This window comes from Schistocerca cancellata, unplaced genomic scaffold (genome assembly GCF_023864275.1).
Source record: "Schistocerca cancellata isolate TAMUIC-IGC-003103 unplaced genomic scaffold, iqSchCanc2.1 HiC_scaffold_505, whole genome shotgun sequence".
Taxonomy (NCBI): Eukaryota; Metazoa; Arthropoda; class Insecta; order Orthoptera; family Acrididae; genus Schistocerca; species Schistocerca cancellata.
This window is the reverse complement of record NW_026046519.1, coordinates 27,980-43,665: the sequence shown is the minus strand read 5'-3', so window position 1 is coordinate 43,665 and position 15,686 is coordinate 27,980. Positions and strand designations below refer to the sequence as shown.

Here is a 15,686-nt window from a genome sequence, read left to right as displayed (position 1 = left end):
CATCGGCGGGAATCGAACCCGGGCCGCCCGCGTGGCAGGCGAGCATTCTACCACTGAACCACCGATGCTCAGCTTCCTGGTGCTTTCCGCGGCAGACGCCTGAGGGGAAAGTGGGACTGCCGTCCAGCGCCGTCGCATCCTCTCGAGAGAATGCTACAGACGCTGACATCCTGCACTGCACTGCTTAAAAATGACGCCCGAACGCGATCGCCTAAGTACTCTTGCGGCGCACGCACGCGACGACTCTTGCCAAAGGACGCGAAATGTGCGTAGAGACGCTGTCAGATGCGCTCGCCTACGCCGTAATGCGCCTACAGCTACGACCGACCCTTGAGCCGCCGCCGACAGGCGGGAAGCAGACACAGCGCGGCGTGCGCGGACGGAAACCGTGCGGTGGTGGTGTAATGGTCAGCATAGTTGCCTTCCAAGCAGTTGATCCGGGTTCGATTCCCGGCCACCGCAGCCGGCTTTTAACTTTTGCGTATGAGTACTTTTGCCACGCGTCCTTCAATTAATGTTTCTCTTCCCCATCTTACTCGCTGCAGGCCACCCTATAGCGTGTGCGTCGATTCTCCTTGAGTCTCGACTTGTCTCCGACTTTGCTCAGCTGACGCGAGAGCTGACGCTCTCCAATCGGCCTATATAAAAAGAACAAGCGCGCAAAACGACTGAGAGAGGTAGGCGAGGCGGGCACCACATTACTTATGCCTCAAGTAAAATACCTGCTGCCGGTTATCATGTATTGTCTGATTTTACATGTTCTGTCCAGACAAATTCAGTTTTATTACTAGTACATTTCATTTTTTTTTCTTTGTTGAAAATTTTTCAACACGCTCCTTCATTTCACTGTGGCCGCACGGCGCGACTTGGCATACTGAGAGGGCAAAATGTGGCGCCAGTGCCCTTGACCGAATAGCGCTGCAGCTCCGAAACCGAAGAGGAAAGAGAAATACGAATTGAAACTATCGGCAGTGCCGTGTGTTCGCAGGCGGTCACCCGCCCAGCACTGACAACGTCCAGCTTCGCGCAGTAGCGGTGATCGGACGAGAAACTGTGCGTTCACCGTGCTGTGACAGTGAAGTGTTTTAGCGCGTCCCGACAAGTCGCGTTCTGGTCCCCCTATCAGTTCCCACACAATGTGACGATTTCTTTGTCACCATACTTCCCGCCGAAATCGGCGTTGCCTTTTTGAAAGAGTGAAATCGTAGTGGGCCGTGGGGGGATCGAACCCACGACCTTCGCGTTATTAGCACGACGCTCTAACCAACTGAGCTAACGGACCTCGGTGCAGACAGCCTTCCATCGCTTCGCGGGAATTGCTCTGCGTATTGCCATGTAACATTTCTATGGTAGCAGTCCAACAGTGGAGCAGCGTCTCTTCTCCCTATATTCCCGCTGCTCGTAGTAATTTCATTGCGTGGACCGTTTCTCTCGACTGTTTTCAGCTGACGTTTATGAACCAGTAGCTATAATGCGAGGAGGGCGTGAAACAGCCTTTCGCAGGGTCAAAACTTGTCGTGATTTTTCCGAAAAATTCCGTTCCGGTACCGGGGAATCGAACCCGGGCCTCCTGGGTGAGAGCCAGGTATCCTAGCCACTAGACCACACCGGACATGCACATTTCTCTCCGGCTTTACACCCCGGTCCACTCGCTTTCCGTGTCGCACTTTCCCTGTTTGCGAGCACCTTTTCGCGCGCCCATGGCGAGGCGCGCATGTCAAAAGTCACAATCCCATTGCTTTATGCCTCGTTGTTACAGGGGTAGTGAGGAAAAAGCAAAGCTGTAAGTAGTAATATTTATTTACTTATTTCGCAAGTAAAGGGACCTGCTTGCCTGTCAATCATCCAGCGGTCAATAAACCTAAAAAATCAATTAAAAAAAAAAAAAAATTAAAACTTAATAAACGTTACTTTTAACGTTAAATCCGTACGTGATTTAAGTGTGCTAGTACTTTTTTCCTTGAAAATTTTACATAAGAACTGCAAAGTAGTAATAACGGGAAGTAAACATTATCACGCTGAGTCGTTGAAGCCTTGTGGATAACAAAGTACAAAGTGTTTCGCTGCTTCGCAAACCCCAGAGCCGTCAATTTAGCTGTGGACGAAAGTAAATTAAATGCCCCGGTTGAGGATCGAACTCACGACCTTAAGATTATGAGACTTACGCGCTGCCTACTGCGCTACCGAGGCAAGTGATCTCGGTAAGTACCAAATACCAGTGGTAGAGAGTCCTGCACTTCCTGGCTCATTTTTTTCTGTTGCTACAACGTGCATTCCCGGCGCGACAGGCAACTTGCGATGCTAGGCCGACGCCAGTATGTAGAATAGCACACAAGAGTCCAAACGAGCAGTCGTGTGCGCTGCATGTTAGGTTATTTCCCACGGAAATACCGCGGTGCATTCTCATGGCTCACGCAGTTCGAGTGCGAAAGACACGCAGCGCCACTATCGGAGAAAAAACAAAATGATGCATCGGCCGGGAATCGAACCCGGGCCGCCCGCGTGGCAGGCGAGCATTCTACCACTGAACCACCGATGCTCAGCTTCCTGGTGCTTTCCGCGGCAGACGCCTGAGGGGAAAGTGGGGACTGCCGTCCAGCGCCGTCGCATCCTCTCGAGAGAATGCTACAGACGCTGAATCCTGCACTGCACTGCTTAAAAATGACGCCCGAACGCGATCGCCTAAGTACTCTTGCGGCGCACGCACGCGACGACTCTTGCCAAAGGACGCGAAATGTGCGTAGAGACGCTGTCTGGATGCGCTCGCCTACGCCGTAATGCGCCTACAGCTACGACCACCTTGAGCCGCCGCCGACAGGCGGGAAGCAGACACAGCGCGGCGTGCGCGGGACGGAAACCGTGCGGTGGTGGGTGTAATGGTCAGCATAGTTGCCTTCCAAGCAGTTGATCCGGGTTCGATTCCGGCCACCGCAGCCGGCTTTTAACTTTTGCGTATGAGTACTTTTGCCACGCGTCCTTCAATTAATGTTTCTTTCCCCATCTTACTCGCTGCAGGCCACCCTATAGCGTGTGCGTCGATTCTCCTTGAGTCTCGACTTGTCTCGACTTTGCTCAGCTGACGCGAGAGCTGACCGCTCTCCAATCGGCCTATATAAAAAGAACAAGCGCGCAAAACGACTGAGAGAGGTATGGCGAGGGCGGGCACCACATTACTTATGCCTCAAGTAAATACCTGCTGCCTGTTATCATGTATTGTCTGATTTTACATGTTCTGTCAGACAATTCAGTTTTATTACTAGTACATTTCATTTTTTTTTCTTTGTTGAAAAATTTTTCAACACGCTCCTTCATTTCACTGTGGCCGCACGGCGCGACTTGGCATACTGAGAGGCAAAATGTGGCGCCAGTGCCCTTGACCGAATAGCGCTGCAGCTCCGAAACCGAAGAGGAAAGAGAAATACGAATTGAAACTATCGGCAGTGCCGTGTGTTCGCAGGCGGTCACCCGCCCAAGCACTGACAACGTCCAGCTTCGCGCAGTAGCGGTGATCGGACGAGAAACTGTGCGTTCACCGTGCTGTGACCAGTGAAGTGTTTTAGCGCGTCCCGACAAGTCGCGTTCTGGTCACCCTATCAGTTCCCACACAATGTGACGATTTCTTTGTCACCATACTTCCCCCGCCGAAATCGGCGTTGCCTTTTTGAAAGAGTGAAATCGTAGTGGGCCGTGGGGGGATCGAACCCACGACCTTCGCGTTATTAGCACGACGCTCTAACCAACTGAGCTAACGGACCTCGGTGCAGACAGCCTTCCATCGCTTCGCGGAATTGCTCTGCGTATTGCCATGTAACATTTCTATGGTAGCAGTCCAAACAGTGGAGGCAGCGTCTCTTCTCCCTATATTCCGCTGCTCGTAGTAATTTCATTGCGTGACCGTTTCTCTCGACTGTTTTCAGCTGACGTTTATGAACCAGTAGCTATAATGCGAGGAGGGCGTGAAACAGCCTTTCGCAGGGTCAAAACTTGTCGTGATTTTTTCCGAAAAATTCCGTTCCGGTACCGGGAATCGAACCCGGGCCTCCTGGGTGAGAGCCAGGTATCCTAGCCACTAGACACACCGGACATGCACATTTCTCTCCGGCTTTACACCCGGTCCACTCGCTTTCCGTGTCGCACTTTCCCTGTTTGCGAGCACCTTTTCGCGCGCCCATGGCGAGGCGCGCATGTCAAAAGTCACAATCCATTGCTTTATGCCTCGTTGTTACAGGGGTAGGAGGAAAAGCAAAGCTGTAAGTAGTAATATTTATTTACTTATTTCGCAAGTAAAGACCTGCTGCCTGTCATCATACAGCAGGTCATACATTGTGACTTTACACGTTATATCGTACGAAATTCAGTTTTATTACTAGTACTTTTTTCCTTGAAAATTTTACATAAGAACTGCAAGTAGTAATAACGGGAAGTAAACATTATCACGCTGAGTCGTTGAAGCCATGTGGATAACAAAGTACAAAGTGTTTCGCTGCTTCGCAAACCCCAGAGCCGTCAATTTAGCTGTGGACGAAAGTAAATTAAATGCCCCCGGTTGAGGATCGAACTCACGACCTTAAGATTATGAGACTTACGCGCTGCCTACTGCGCTACCGAGGCAAGTGATCTCGTAAGTACCAAATACCCAGTGGTAGAGAGTCTGCACTTCCTGGCTCATTTTTTTTCTGTTGCTACACGTGCATTCCCGGCGCGACAGGCAACTTGCGATGCTAGGCCGACGCCAGTATGTAGAATAGCACACAGAGTCCAAACGAGCAGTCGTGTGCGCTGCATGTTAGGGTTATTTCCCACGGAAATACCGCGGTGCATTCTCATGGCTCACGCAGTTCGAGTGCGAAAGACACGCAGCGCCACTATCGGAGAAAAACAAAATGATGCATCGGCCGGGAATCGAACCCGGGCCGCCCGCGTGGCAGGCGAGCATTCTACCACTGAACCACCGATGCTCAGCTTCCTGGTGCTTTCCGCGGCAGACGCCTGAGGGGTAAAGTGGGACTGCCGTCCAGCGCCGTCGCATCCTCTCGAGAGAATGCTACAGACGCTGAATCCTGCACTGCACTGCTTAAAAAATGACGCCCGAACGCGATCGCCTAAGTACTCTTGCGGCGCACGCACGCGACGACTCTTGCCAAAGGACGCGAAATGTGCGTAGAGACGCTGTCTGGATGCGCTCGCCTACGCCGTAATGCGCCTACAGCTACGACCCACCTTGAGCCGCCGCCGACAGGCGGGAAGCAGACACAGCGCGGCGTGCGCGGACGGAAACCGTGCGGTGGTGGTGTAATGGTCAGCATAGTTGCCTTCCAAGCAGTTGATCCGGGTTCGATTCCCGGCCACCGCAGCCGCTTTTAACTTTTGCGTATGAGTACTTTTGCCACGCGTCCTTCAATTAATGTTTCTTTCCCCATCTTACTCGCTGCAGGCCACCCTATAGCGTGTGCGTCGATTCTCCTTGAGTCTCGACTTGTCTCGACTTTGCTCAGCTGACGCGAGAGCTGACGCTCTCCAATCGGCCTATATAAAAAGAACAAGCGCGCAAAACGACTGAGAGAGGTATGGCGAGGCGGGCACCACATTACTTATGCCTCAAGTAAATACCTGCTGCCTGTTATCATGTATTGTCTGATTTTACATGTTCTGTCAGACAAATTCAGTTTTATTACTAGTACATTTCATTTTTTTTTCTTTGTTGAAAATTTTTCAACACGCTCCTTCATTTCACTGTGGCCGCACGGCGCGACTTGGCATACTGAGAGGCAAAATGTGGCGCCAGTGCCCTTGACCGAATAGCGCTGCAGCTCCGAAACCGAAGAGGAAAGAGAAATACGATTGAAACTATCGGCAGTGCCGTGTGTTCGCAGGCGGTCCACCCGCCCAAGCACTGACAACGTCCAGCTTCGCGCAGTAGCGGTGATCGGACGAGAAACTGTGCGTTCACCGTGCTGTGACCAGTGAAGTGTTTTAGCGCGTCCCGACAAGTCGCGTTCTGGTCCCCTATCAGTTCCCACACAATGTGACGATTTCTTGTCACCATACTTCCCCGCCGAAATCGGCGTTGCCTTTTTGAAAGAGTGAAATCGTAGTGGGCCGTGGGGGATCGAACCCACGACCTTCGCGTTATTAGCACGACGCTCTAACCAACTGAGCTAACGGACCTCGGTGCAGACAGCCTTCCATCGCTTCGCGGGAATTGCTCTGCGTATTGCCATGTAACATTTCTATGGTAGCAGTCCAACAGTGGAGCAGCGTCTCTTCTCCCTATATTCCGCTGCTCGTAGTAATTTCATTGCGTGACCGTTTCTCTCGACTGTTTTCAGCTGACGTTTATGAACCAGTAGGCTATAATGCGAGGAGGGCGTGAAACAGCCTTTCGCAGGGTCAAAACTTGTCGTGATTTTTTCCGAAAATTCCGTTCCGGTACCGGGAATCGAACCCCGGGCCTCCTGGGTGAGAGCCAGGTATCCTAGCCACTAGACCACACCGGACATGCACATTTCTCCTCCGGCTTTAACACCCGGTCCACTCGCTTTCCGTGTCGCACTTTCCCTGTTTGCGAGCACCTTTTCGCGCGCCCATGGCGAGGCGCGCATGTCAAAAGTCACAATCCATTGCTTTATGCCTCGTTGTTACAGGGGTAGGAGGAAAAGCAAAGCTGTAAGTAGTAATATTTATTTACTTATTTCGCAAGTAAAGACCTGCTGCCTGTCATCATACAGCAGGTCATACATTGTGACTTTACACGTTATATCGTACGAAATTCAGTTTTATTACTAGTACTTTTTTCCTTGAAAATTTTACATAAGAACTGCAAGTAGTAATAACGGGAAGTAAACATTATCACGCTGAGTCGTTGAAGCCTTGTGGATAACAAAGTACAAAGTGTTTCGCTGCTTCGCAAACCCCAGAGCCGTCAATTTAGCTGTGGACGAAAGTAAATTAAATGCCCCGGTTGAGGATCGAACTCACGACCTAAGATTATGAGACTTACGCGCTGCCTACTGCGCTACCGAGGCAAGTGATCTCGGTAAGTACCAAATACCAGTGGTAGAGAGTCTGCACTTCCTGGCTCATTTTTTTCTGTTGCTACACGTGCATTCCCCGGCGCGACAGGCAACTTGCGATGCTAGGCCGACGCCAGTATGTAGAATAGCACACAAGAGTCCAAACGAGCAGTCGTGTGCGCTGCATGTTAGGTTATTTCCCACGGAAATACCGCGGTGCATTCTCATGGCTCACGCAGTTCGAGTGCGAAAGACACGCAGCGCCACTATCGGAGAAAAAACAAAATGATGCATCGGCCGGGAATCGAACCCGGGCCGCCCGCGTGGCCAGGCGAGCATTCTACCACTGAACCACCGATGCTCAGCTTCCTGGTGCTTTCCGCGGCAGACGCCTGAGGGGAAAGTGGGACTGCCGTCCAGCGCCGTCGCATCCTCTCGAGAGAATGCTACAGACGCTGAATCCTGCACTGCACTGCTTAAAAATGACGCCCCGAACGCGATCGCCTAAGTACTCTTGCGGCGCACGCACGCGACGACTCTTGCCAAAGGACGCGAAATGTGCGTAGAGACGCTGTCTGGATGCGCTCGCTACGCCGTAATGCGCCTACAGCTACGACCACCTTGAGCCGCCGCCGACAGGCGGGAAGCAGACACAGCGCGGCGTGCGCGGACGGAAACCGTGCGGTGGTGGTGTAATGGTCAGCATAGTTGCCTTCCAAGCAGTTGATCCGGGTTCGATTCCGGCCACCGCAGCCGGCTTTTAACTTTTGCGTATGAGTACTTTTGCCACGCGTCCTTCAATTAATGTTTCTTTCCCCATCTTACTCGCTGCAGGCCACCCTATAGCGTGTGCGTCGATTCTCCTTGAGTCTCGACTTGTCTCGACTTTGCTCAGCTGACGCGAGAGCTGACGCTCTCCAATCGGCCTATATAAAAAGAACAAGCGCGCAAAACGACTGAGAGAGGTATGGCGAGGCGGGCACCACATTACTTATGCCTCAAGTAAATACCTGCTGCCTGTTATCATGTATTGTCTGATTTTACATGTTCTGTCAGACAAATTCAGTTTTATTACTAGTAACATTTCATTTTTTTTTCTTTGTTGAAAATTTTTCAACACGCTCCTTCATTTCACTGTGGCCGCACGGCGCGACTTGGCATACTGAGAGGCAAAATGTGGCGCCAGTGCCCTTGACCGAATAGCGCTGCAGCTCCCGAAACCGAAGAGGAAAGAGAAATACGAATTGAAACTATCGGCAGTGCCGTGTGTTCGCAGGCGGTCACCCGCCCAAGCACTGACAACGTCCAGCTTCGCGCAGTAGCGGTGATCGGACGAGAAACTGTGCGTTCACCGTGCTGTGACCAGTGAAGTGTTTTAGCGCGTCCCGACAAGTCGCGTTCTGGTCCCCTATCAGTTCCCACACAATGTGACGATTTCTTTGTCACCATACTTCCCCGCCGAAATCGGCGTTGCCTTTTTGAAAGAGTGAAATCGTAGTGGGCCGTGGGGGGATCGAACCCACGACCTTCGCGTTATTAGCACGACGCTCTAACCAACTGAGCTAACGGACCTCGGTGCAGACAGCCTTCCATCGCTTCGCGGAATTGCTCTGCGTATTGCCATGTAACATTTCTATGGTAGCAGTCCAACAGTGGAGCAGCGTCTCTTCTCCCTATATTCCGCTGCTCGTAGTAATTTCATTGCGTGACCGTTTCTCTCGACTGTTTTCAGCTGACGTTTATGAACCAGTAGCTATAATGCGAGGAGGGCGTGAAACAGCCTTTCGCAGGGTCAAAACTTGTCGTGATTTTTCCGAAAAATTCCGTTCCGGTACCGGGAATCGAACCCGGGCCTCCTGGGTGAGAGCAAGGTATCCTAGCCACTAGACCACACCGGACATGCACATTTCTCTCCGGCTTTACACCCCGGTCCACTCGCTTTCCGTGTCGCACTTCCCTGTTTGCGAGCACCTTTTCGCGCGCCCATGGCGAGGCGCGCATGTCAAAAGTCACAATCCATTGCTTTATGCCTCGTTGTTACAGGGGTAGGAGGAAAAGCAAAGCTGTAAGTAGTAATATTTATTTACTTATTTCGCAAGTAAAGACCTGCTGCCTGTCATCATACAGCAGGTCATACATTGTGACTTTACACGTTATATCGTACGAAATTCAGTTTTATTACTAGTACTTTTTTCCTTGAAAATTTTACATAAGAACTGCAAGTAGTAATAACGGAAGTAAACATTATCACGCTGAGTCGTTGAAGCCTTGTGGATAACAAAGTACAAAGTGTTTCGCTGCTTCGCAAACCCAGAGCCGTCAATTTAGCTGTGGACGAAAGTAAATTAAATTGCCCCGGTTGAGGATCGAACTCACGACCTTAAGATTATGAGACTTACGCGCTGGCTACTGCGCTACCGAGGCAAGTGATCTCGGTAAGTACCAAATACCAGTGGTAGAGAGTCTGCACTTCCTGGCTCATTTTTTTCTGTTGCTACACGTGCATTCCCGCGCGACAGGCAACTTGCGATGCTAGGCCGACGCCAGTATGTAGAATAGCACACAAGAGTCCAAACGAGCAGTCGTGTGCGCTGCATGTTAGGTTATTTCCACGGAAATACCGCGGTGCATTCTCATGGCTCACGCAGTTCGAGTGCGAAAGACACGCAGCGCCACTATCGGAGAAAAAACAAAATGATGCATCGGCCGGGAATCGAACCCGGGCCGCCCGCGTGGCAGGCGAGCATTCTACCACTGAACCACCGATGCTCAGCTTCCTGGTGCTTTCCGCGGCAGACGCCTGAGGGGAAAGTGGGACTGCCGTCCAGCGCCGTCGCATCCTCTCGAGAGAATGCTACAGACGCTGAATCCTGCACTGCACTGCTTAAAAAATGACGCCCGAACGCGATCGCCTAAGTACTCTTGCGCGCACGCACGCGACGACTCTTGCCAAAGGACGCGAAATGTGCGTAGAGACGCTGTCTGGATGCGCTCGCCTACGCACCCGTAATGCGCCTACAGCTACGACCACCTTGAGCCGCCGCCGACAGGCGGGAAGCAGACACAGCGCGGCGTGCGCGGACGGAAACCGTGCGGTGGTGGTGTAATGGTCAGCATAGTTGCCTTCCAAGCAGTTGATCCGGGTTCGATTCCCGGCCACCGCAGCCGGCTTTTAACTTTTGCGTATGAGTACTTTTGCCACGCGTCCTTCAATTAATGTTTCTTTCCCCATCTTACTCGCTGCAGGCCACCCTATAGCGTGTGCGTCGATTCTCCTTGAGTCTCGACTTGTCTCGACTTTGCTCAGCTGACGCGAGAGCTGACGCTCTCCAATCGGCCTATATAAAAAGAACAAGCGCGCAAAAACGACTGAGAGAGGTATGGCGAGGCGGGGCACCACATTACTTATGCCTCAAGTAAATACCTGCTGCCTGTTATCATGTATTGTCTGATTTTACATGTTCTGTCAGACAAATTCAGTTTTATTACTAGTACATTTCATTTTTTTTTCTTTGTTGAAAATTTTTCAACACGCTCCTTCATTTCACTGTGGCCGCACGGCGCGACTTGGCATACTGAGAGGCAAAATGTGCGCCAGTGCCCTTGACCGAATAGCGCTGCAGCTCCGAAACCGAAGAGGAAAGAGAAATACGAATTGAAACTATCGGCAGTGCCGTGTGTTCGCAGGCGGTCACCCGCCCAAGCACTGACAACGTCCAGCTTCGCGCAGTAGCGGTGATCGGACGAGAAACTGTGCGTTCACCGTGCTGTGACCAGTGAAGTGTTTTAGCGCGTCCCGACAAGTCGCGTTCTGGTCCCCTATCAGTTCCCACACAATGTGACGATTTCTTTGTCACCATACTTCCCCGCCGAAATCGGCGTTGCCTTTTTGAAAGAGTGAAATCGTAAGTGGGCCGTGGGGGGATCGAACCCACGACCTTCGCGTTATTAGCACGACGCTCTAACCAACTGAGCTAACGGACCTCGGTGCAGACAGCCTTCCATCGCTTCGCGGGAATTGCTCTGCGTATTGCCATGTAACATTTCTATGGTAGCAGTCCAACAGTGGAGCAGCGTCTCTTCTCCCTATATTCCGCTGCTCGTAGTAATTTCATTGCGTGACCGTTTCTCTCGACTGTTTTCAGCTGACGTTTATGAACCAGTAGCTATAATGCGAGGAGGGCGTGAAACAGCCTTTCGCAGGGTCAAAACTTGTCGTGATTTTTTCCGAAAAATTCCGTTCCGGTACCGGGAATCGAACCCGGGCCTCCTGGGTGAGAGCAAGGTATCCTAGCCACTAGACCACACCGGACATGCACATTTCTCTCCGGCTTTACACCCGGTCCACTCGCTTTCCGTGTCGCTCTTTCCCTGTTTGCGAGCACCTTTTCGCGCGCCCCATGGCGAGGCGCGCATGTCAAAAGTCACAATCCATTGCTTTATGCCTCGTTGTTACAGGGTAGGAGGAAAAGCAAAGCTGTAAGTAGTAATATTTATTTACTTATTTCGCAAGTAAAGACCTGCTGCCTGTCATCATACAGCAGGTCATACATTGTGACTTTACACGTTATATCGTACGAAATTCAGTTTTATTACTAGTACTTTTTTCCTTGAAAATTTTACATAAGAACTGCAAGTAGTAATAACGGGAAGTAAACATTATCACGCTGAGTCGTTGAAGCCTTGTGGATAACAAAGTACAAAGTGTTTCGGCTGCTTCGCAAACCCCAGAGCCGTCAATTTAGCTGTGGACGAAAGTAAATTAAATGCCCCGGTTGAGGATCGAACTCACGACCTTAAGATTATGAGACTTACGCGCTGCCTACTGCGCTACCGAGGCAAGTGATCTCGGTAAGTACCAAATACCAGTGGTAGAGAGTCTGCACTTCCTGGCTCATTTTTTTCTGTTGCTACACGTGCATTCCCCGGCGCGACAGGCAACTTGCGATGCTAGGCCGACGCCAGTATGTAGAATAGCACACAAGAGTCCAAACGAGCAGTCGTGTGCGCTGCATGTTAGGTTATTTCCCACGGAAATACCGCGGTGCATTCTCATGGCTCACGCAGTTCGAGTGCGAAAGACACGCAGCGCCACTATCGGAGAAAAAACAAAATGATGCATCGGCCGGGAATCGAACCCGGGCCGCCCGCGTGGCAGGCGAGCATTCTACCACTGAACCACCGATGCTCAGCTTCCTGGTGCTTTCCGCGGCAGACGCCTGAGGGGAAAGTGGGACTGCCGTCCAGCGCCGTCGCATCCTCTCGAGAGAATGCTACAGACGCTGAATCCTGCACTGCACTGCTTAAAAATGACGCCCGAACGCGATCGCCTAAGTACTCTTGCGGCGCACGCACGCGACGACTCTTGCCAAAGGGACGCGAAATGTGCGTAGAGACGCTGTCTGGATGCGCTCGCCTACGCCGTAATGCGCCTACAGCTACGACCACCTTGAGCCGCCGCCGACAGGCGGGAAGCAGACACAGCGCGGCGTGCGCGGACGGAAACCGTGCGGTGGTGGTGTAATGGTCAGCATAGTTGCCTTCCAAGCAGTTGATCCGGGTTCGATTCCCGGCCACCGCAGCCGGCTTTTAACTTTTGCGTATGAGTACTTTTGCCACGCGTCCCTTCAATTAATGTTTCTTTCCCCATCTTACTCGCTGCAGGCCACCCTATAGCGTGTGCGTCGATTCTCCTTGAGTCTCGACTTGTCTCGACTTTGCTCAGCTGACGCGGAGAGCTGACGCTCTCCAATCGGCCTATATAAAAAGAACAAGCGCGCAAAACGACTGAGAGAGGTATGGCGAGGCGGGCACCACATTACTTATGCCTCAAGTAAATACCTGCTGCCTGTTATCATGTATTGTCTGATTTTACATGTTCTGTCAGACAAATTCAGTTTATTACTAGTACATTTCATTTTTTTTTCTTTGTTGAAAATTTTTCAACACGCTCCTTCATTTCACTGTGGCCGCACGGCGCGACTTGGCATACTGAGAGGCAAAATGTGGCGCCAGTGCCTTGACCGAATAGCGCTGCAGCTCGAAACCGAAGAGGAAAGAGAAATACGAATTGAAACTATCGGCAGTGCCGTGTGTTCGCAGGCGGTCACCCGCCCAAGCACTGACAACGTCCAGCTTCGCGCAGTAGCGGTGATCGGACGAGAAACTGTGCGTTCACCGTGCTGTGACCAGTGAAGTGTTTTAGCGCGTCCCGACAAGTCGCGTTCTGGTCCCCTATCAGTTCCCACACAATGTGACGATTTCTTTGTCACCATACTTCCCCGCCGAAATCGGCGTTGCCTTTTTGAAAGAGTGAAATCGTAGTGGGCCGTGGGGGGATTCGAACCCACGACCCTTCGCGTTATTAGCACGACGCTCTAACCAACTGAGCTAACGGACCTCGGTGCAGACAGCCTTCCATCGCTTCGCGGGAATTGCTCTGCGTATTGCCATGTAACATTTCTATGGTAGCAGTCCAACAGTGGAGCAGCGTCTCTTCTCCCTATATTCCGCTGCTCGTAGTAATTTCATTGTGTGACCGTTTCTCTCGACTGTTTTCAGCTGACGTTTATGAACCAGTAGCTATAATGCGAGGAGGGCGTGAAACAGCCTTTCGCAGGGTCAAAACTTGTCGTGATTTTTTCCGAAAAATTCCGTTCCGGTACCGGGAATCGAACCCGGGCCTCCTGGGTGAGAGCCAGGTATCCTAGCCACTAGACCACACCGGACATGCACATTTCTCTCCGGCTTTACACCCGGTCCACTCGCTTCCGTGTCGCACTTTCCCTGTTTGCGAGCACCTTTTCGCGCGCCCATGGCGAGGCGCGCATGTCAAAAGTCACAATCCATTGCTTTATGCCTCGTTGTTACAGGGGTAGGAGGAAAAGCAAAGCTGTAAGTAGTAATATTTATTTACTTATTTCGCAAGTAAAGACCTGCTGCCTGTCATCATACAGCAGGTCATACATTGTGACTTTACACGTTATATCGTACGAAATTCAGTTTTATTACTAGTACTTTTTTCCTTGAAAATTTTACATAAGAACTGCAAGTAGTAATAACGGGAAGTAAACATTATCACGCTGAGTCGTTGAAGCCTTGTGGATAACAAAGTACAAAGTGTTTCGCTGCTTCGCAAACCCCAGAGCCGTCAATTTAGCTGTGGACGAAAGTAAATTAAATGCCCGGTTGAGGATCGAACTCACGACCTTAAGATTATGAGACTTACGCGCTGCCTACTGCGCTACCGAGGCAAGGTGATCTCGGTAAGTACCAAATACCAGTGGTAGAGAGTCTGCACTTCCTGGCTCATTTTTTTCTGTTGCTACACGTGCATTCCCGGCGCGACAGGCAACTTGCGATGCTAGGCCGACGCCAGTATGTAGAATAGCACACAAGAGTCCAAACGAGCAGTCGTGTGCGGCTGCATGTTAGGTTATTTCCCACGGAAATACCGCGGTGCATTCTCATGGCTCACGCAGTTCGAGTGCGAAAGACACGCAGCGCCACTATCGGAGAAAAAACAAAATGATGCATCGGCCGGGAATCGAACCCGGGCCGCCCGCGTGGCAGGCGAGCATTCTACCACTGAACCACCGATGCTCAGCTTCCTGGTGCTTTCCGCGGCAGACGCCTGAGGGGAAAGTGGGACTGCCGTCCAGCGCCGTCGCATCCTCTCGAGAGAATGCTACAGACGCTGAATCCTGCACTGCACTGCTTAAAAATGACGCCCGAACGCGATCGCCTAAGTACTCTTGCGGCGCACGCACGCGACGACTCTTGCCAAAGGACGCGAAATGTGCGTAGAGACGCTGTCTGGATGCGCTCGCCTACGCCGTAATGCGCCTACAGCTACGACCACCTTGAGCCGCCGCCGACAGGCGGGAAGCAGACACAGCGCGGCGTGCGCGGACGGAAACCGTGCGGTGGTGGTGTAATGGTCAGCATAGTTGCCTTCCAAGCAGTTGATCCGGGTTCGATTCCCGGCCACCGCAGCCGGCTTTTAACTTTTGCGTATGAGTACTTTTGCCACGCGTCCTTCAATTAATGTTTCTTTCCCCATCTTACTCGCTGCAGGCCACCCTATAGCGTGTGCGTCGATTCTCCTTGAGTCTCGACTTGTCTCGACTTTGCTCAGCTGACGCGAGAGCTGACGCTCTCCAATCGGCCTATATAAAAAGAACAAGCGCGCAAAACGACTGAGAGAGGTATGGCGAGGCGGGCACCACATTACTTATGCCTCAAGTAAATACCTGCTGCCTGTTATCATGTATTGTCTGATTTTACATGTTCTGTCAGACAAATTCAGTTTATTACTAGTACATTTCATTTTTTTTTCTTTGTTGAAAATTTTTCAACACGCTCCCTTCATTTCACTGTGGCCGCACGGCGCGACTTGGCATACTGAGAGGGCAAAATGTGGCGCCAGTGCCCTTGACCGAATAGCGCTGCAGCTCCGAAACCGAAGAGGAAAGAGAAATACGAATGAAACTATCGGCAGTGCCGTGTGTTCGCAGGCGGTCACCCGCCCAAGCACTGACAACGTCCAGCTTCGCGCAGTAGCGGTGATCGGACGAGAAACTGTGCGTTCACCGTGCTGTGACCAGTGAAGTGTTTTAGCGCGTCCCGACAAGTCGCGTTCTGGTCCCCTATCAGTTCCCACACAATGTGACG

General features: G+C 51.6%; 27 non-coding genes across 27 annotated transcripts; 6 read left to right on the top strand and 21 right to left on the bottom strand.

The window, feature by feature from the left end:
• Positions 1-390: 390 nt before the first annotated feature.
• Trnag-ucc (transfer RNA glycine (anticodon UCC)) lies at positions 391-462 on the top strand. Its single transcript has one exon. It is a non-coding gene; the product is annotated as a tRNA-Gly (tRNA).
• A 746-nt stretch (positions 463-1,208) lies between these two features.
• On the bottom strand, positions 1,209-1,282 carry Trnai-aau (transfer RNA isoleucine (anticodon AAU)). The gene has a single exon. It is a non-coding gene; the product is annotated as a tRNA-Ile (tRNA).
• A 257-nt stretch (positions 1,283-1,539) lies between these two features.
• Trnae-cuc (transfer RNA glutamic acid (anticodon CUC)) lies at positions 1,540-1,612 on the bottom strand. Its single transcript has one exon. It is a non-coding gene; the product is annotated as a tRNA-Glu (tRNA).
• Positions 1,613-2,117: 505 nt separating this feature from the next.
• Positions 2,118-2,190, bottom strand: Trnam-cau (transfer RNA methionine (anticodon CAU)). Its single transcript has one exon. It is a non-coding gene; the product is annotated as a tRNA-Met (tRNA).
• Positions 2,191-2,468: 278 nt separating this feature from the next.
• Positions 2,469-2,539, bottom strand: Trnag-gcc (transfer RNA glycine (anticodon GCC)). Its single transcript has one exon. It is a non-coding gene; the product is annotated as a tRNA-Gly (tRNA).
• Positions 2,540-3,681: 1,142 nt separating this feature from the next.
• On the bottom strand, positions 3,682-3,755 carry Trnai-aau (transfer RNA isoleucine (anticodon AAU)). The gene has a single exon. It is a non-coding gene; the product is annotated as a tRNA-Ile (tRNA).
• Positions 3,756-4,012: 257 nt separating this feature from the next.
• On the bottom strand, positions 4,013-4,083 carry Trnae-cuc (transfer RNA glutamic acid (anticodon CUC)). Its single transcript has one exon. It is a non-coding gene; the product is annotated as a tRNA-Glu (tRNA).
• Positions 4,084-4,537: 454 nt separating this feature from the next.
• On the bottom strand, positions 4,538-4,611 carry Trnam-cau (transfer RNA methionine (anticodon CAU)). Its single transcript has one exon. It is a non-coding gene; the product is annotated as a tRNA-Met (tRNA).
• Positions 4,612-4,887: 276 nt separating this feature from the next.
• On the bottom strand, positions 4,888-4,958 carry Trnag-gcc (transfer RNA glycine (anticodon GCC)). Its single transcript has one exon. It is a non-coding gene; the product is annotated as a tRNA-Gly (tRNA).
• Positions 4,959-5,281: 323 nt separating this feature from the next.
• Positions 5,282-5,353, top strand: Trnag-ucc (transfer RNA glycine (anticodon UCC)). The gene has a single exon. It is a non-coding gene; the product is annotated as a tRNA-Gly (tRNA).
• A 742-nt stretch (positions 5,354-6,095) lies between these two features.
• On the bottom strand, positions 6,096-6,168 carry Trnai-aau (transfer RNA isoleucine (anticodon AAU)). The gene has a single exon. It is a non-coding gene; the product is annotated as a tRNA-Ile (tRNA).
• Positions 6,169-6,424: 256 nt separating this feature from the next.
• On the bottom strand, positions 6,425-6,497 carry Trnae-cuc (transfer RNA glutamic acid (anticodon CUC)). Its single transcript has one exon. It is a non-coding gene; the product is annotated as a tRNA-Glu (tRNA).
• A 1,197-nt stretch (positions 6,498-7,694) lies between these two features.
• On the top strand, positions 7,695-7,765 carry Trnag-ucc (transfer RNA glycine (anticodon UCC)). Its single transcript has one exon. It is a non-coding gene; the product is annotated as a tRNA-Gly (tRNA).
• A 746-nt stretch (positions 7,766-8,511) lies between these two features.
• Positions 8,512-8,585, bottom strand: Trnai-aau (transfer RNA isoleucine (anticodon AAU)). Its single transcript has one exon. It is a non-coding gene; the product is annotated as a tRNA-Ile (tRNA).
• Positions 8,586-8,839: 254 nt separating this feature from the next.
• Trnae-cuc (transfer RNA glutamic acid (anticodon CUC)) lies at positions 8,840-8,911 on the bottom strand. The gene has a single exon. It is a non-coding gene; the product is annotated as a tRNA-Glu (tRNA).
• Positions 8,912-9,364: 453 nt separating this feature from the next.
• Trnam-cau (transfer RNA methionine (anticodon CAU)) lies at positions 9,365-9,437 on the bottom strand. Its single transcript has one exon. It is a non-coding gene; the product is annotated as a tRNA-Met (tRNA).
• A 274-nt stretch (positions 9,438-9,711) lies between these two features.
• Trnag-gcc (transfer RNA glycine (anticodon GCC)) lies at positions 9,712-9,782 on the bottom strand. The gene has a single exon. It is a non-coding gene; the product is annotated as a tRNA-Gly (tRNA).
• A 323-nt stretch (positions 9,783-10,105) lies between these two features.
• On the top strand, positions 10,106-10,177 carry Trnag-ucc (transfer RNA glycine (anticodon UCC)). The gene has a single exon. It is a non-coding gene; the product is annotated as a tRNA-Gly (tRNA).
• A 746-nt stretch (positions 10,178-10,923) lies between these two features.
• Positions 10,924-10,997, bottom strand: Trnai-aau (transfer RNA isoleucine (anticodon AAU)). The gene has a single exon. It is a non-coding gene; the product is annotated as a tRNA-Ile (tRNA).
• A 256-nt stretch (positions 10,998-11,253) lies between these two features.
• Trnae-cuc (transfer RNA glutamic acid (anticodon CUC)) lies at positions 11,254-11,325 on the bottom strand. The gene has a single exon. It is a non-coding gene; the product is annotated as a tRNA-Glu (tRNA).
• A 455-nt stretch (positions 11,326-11,780) lies between these two features.
• Positions 11,781-11,853, bottom strand: Trnam-cau (transfer RNA methionine (anticodon CAU)). Its single transcript has one exon. It is a non-coding gene; the product is annotated as a tRNA-Met (tRNA).
• Positions 11,854-12,130: 277 nt separating this feature from the next.
• Positions 12,131-12,201, bottom strand: Trnag-gcc (transfer RNA glycine (anticodon GCC)). Its single transcript has one exon. It is a non-coding gene; the product is annotated as a tRNA-Gly (tRNA).
• Positions 12,202-12,522: 321 nt separating this feature from the next.
• Positions 12,523-12,594, top strand: Trnag-ucc (transfer RNA glycine (anticodon UCC)). Its single transcript has one exon. It is a non-coding gene; the product is annotated as a tRNA-Gly (tRNA).
• Positions 12,595-13,337: 743 nt separating this feature from the next.
• On the bottom strand, positions 13,338-13,413 carry Trnai-aau (transfer RNA isoleucine (anticodon AAU)). The gene has a single exon. It is a non-coding gene; the product is annotated as a tRNA-Ile (tRNA).
• A 256-nt stretch (positions 13,414-13,669) lies between these two features.
• On the bottom strand, positions 13,670-13,741 carry Trnae-cuc (transfer RNA glutamic acid (anticodon CUC)). Its single transcript has one exon. It is a non-coding gene; the product is annotated as a tRNA-Glu (tRNA).
• Positions 13,742-14,544: 803 nt separating this feature from the next.
• Trnag-gcc (transfer RNA glycine (anticodon GCC)) lies at positions 14,545-14,615 on the bottom strand. The gene has a single exon. It is a non-coding gene; the product is annotated as a tRNA-Gly (tRNA).
• A 320-nt stretch (positions 14,616-14,935) lies between these two features.
• Positions 14,936-15,007, top strand: Trnag-ucc (transfer RNA glycine (anticodon UCC)). Its single transcript has one exon. It is a non-coding gene; the product is annotated as a tRNA-Gly (tRNA).
• Positions 15,008-15,686: the final 679 nt, after the last annotated feature.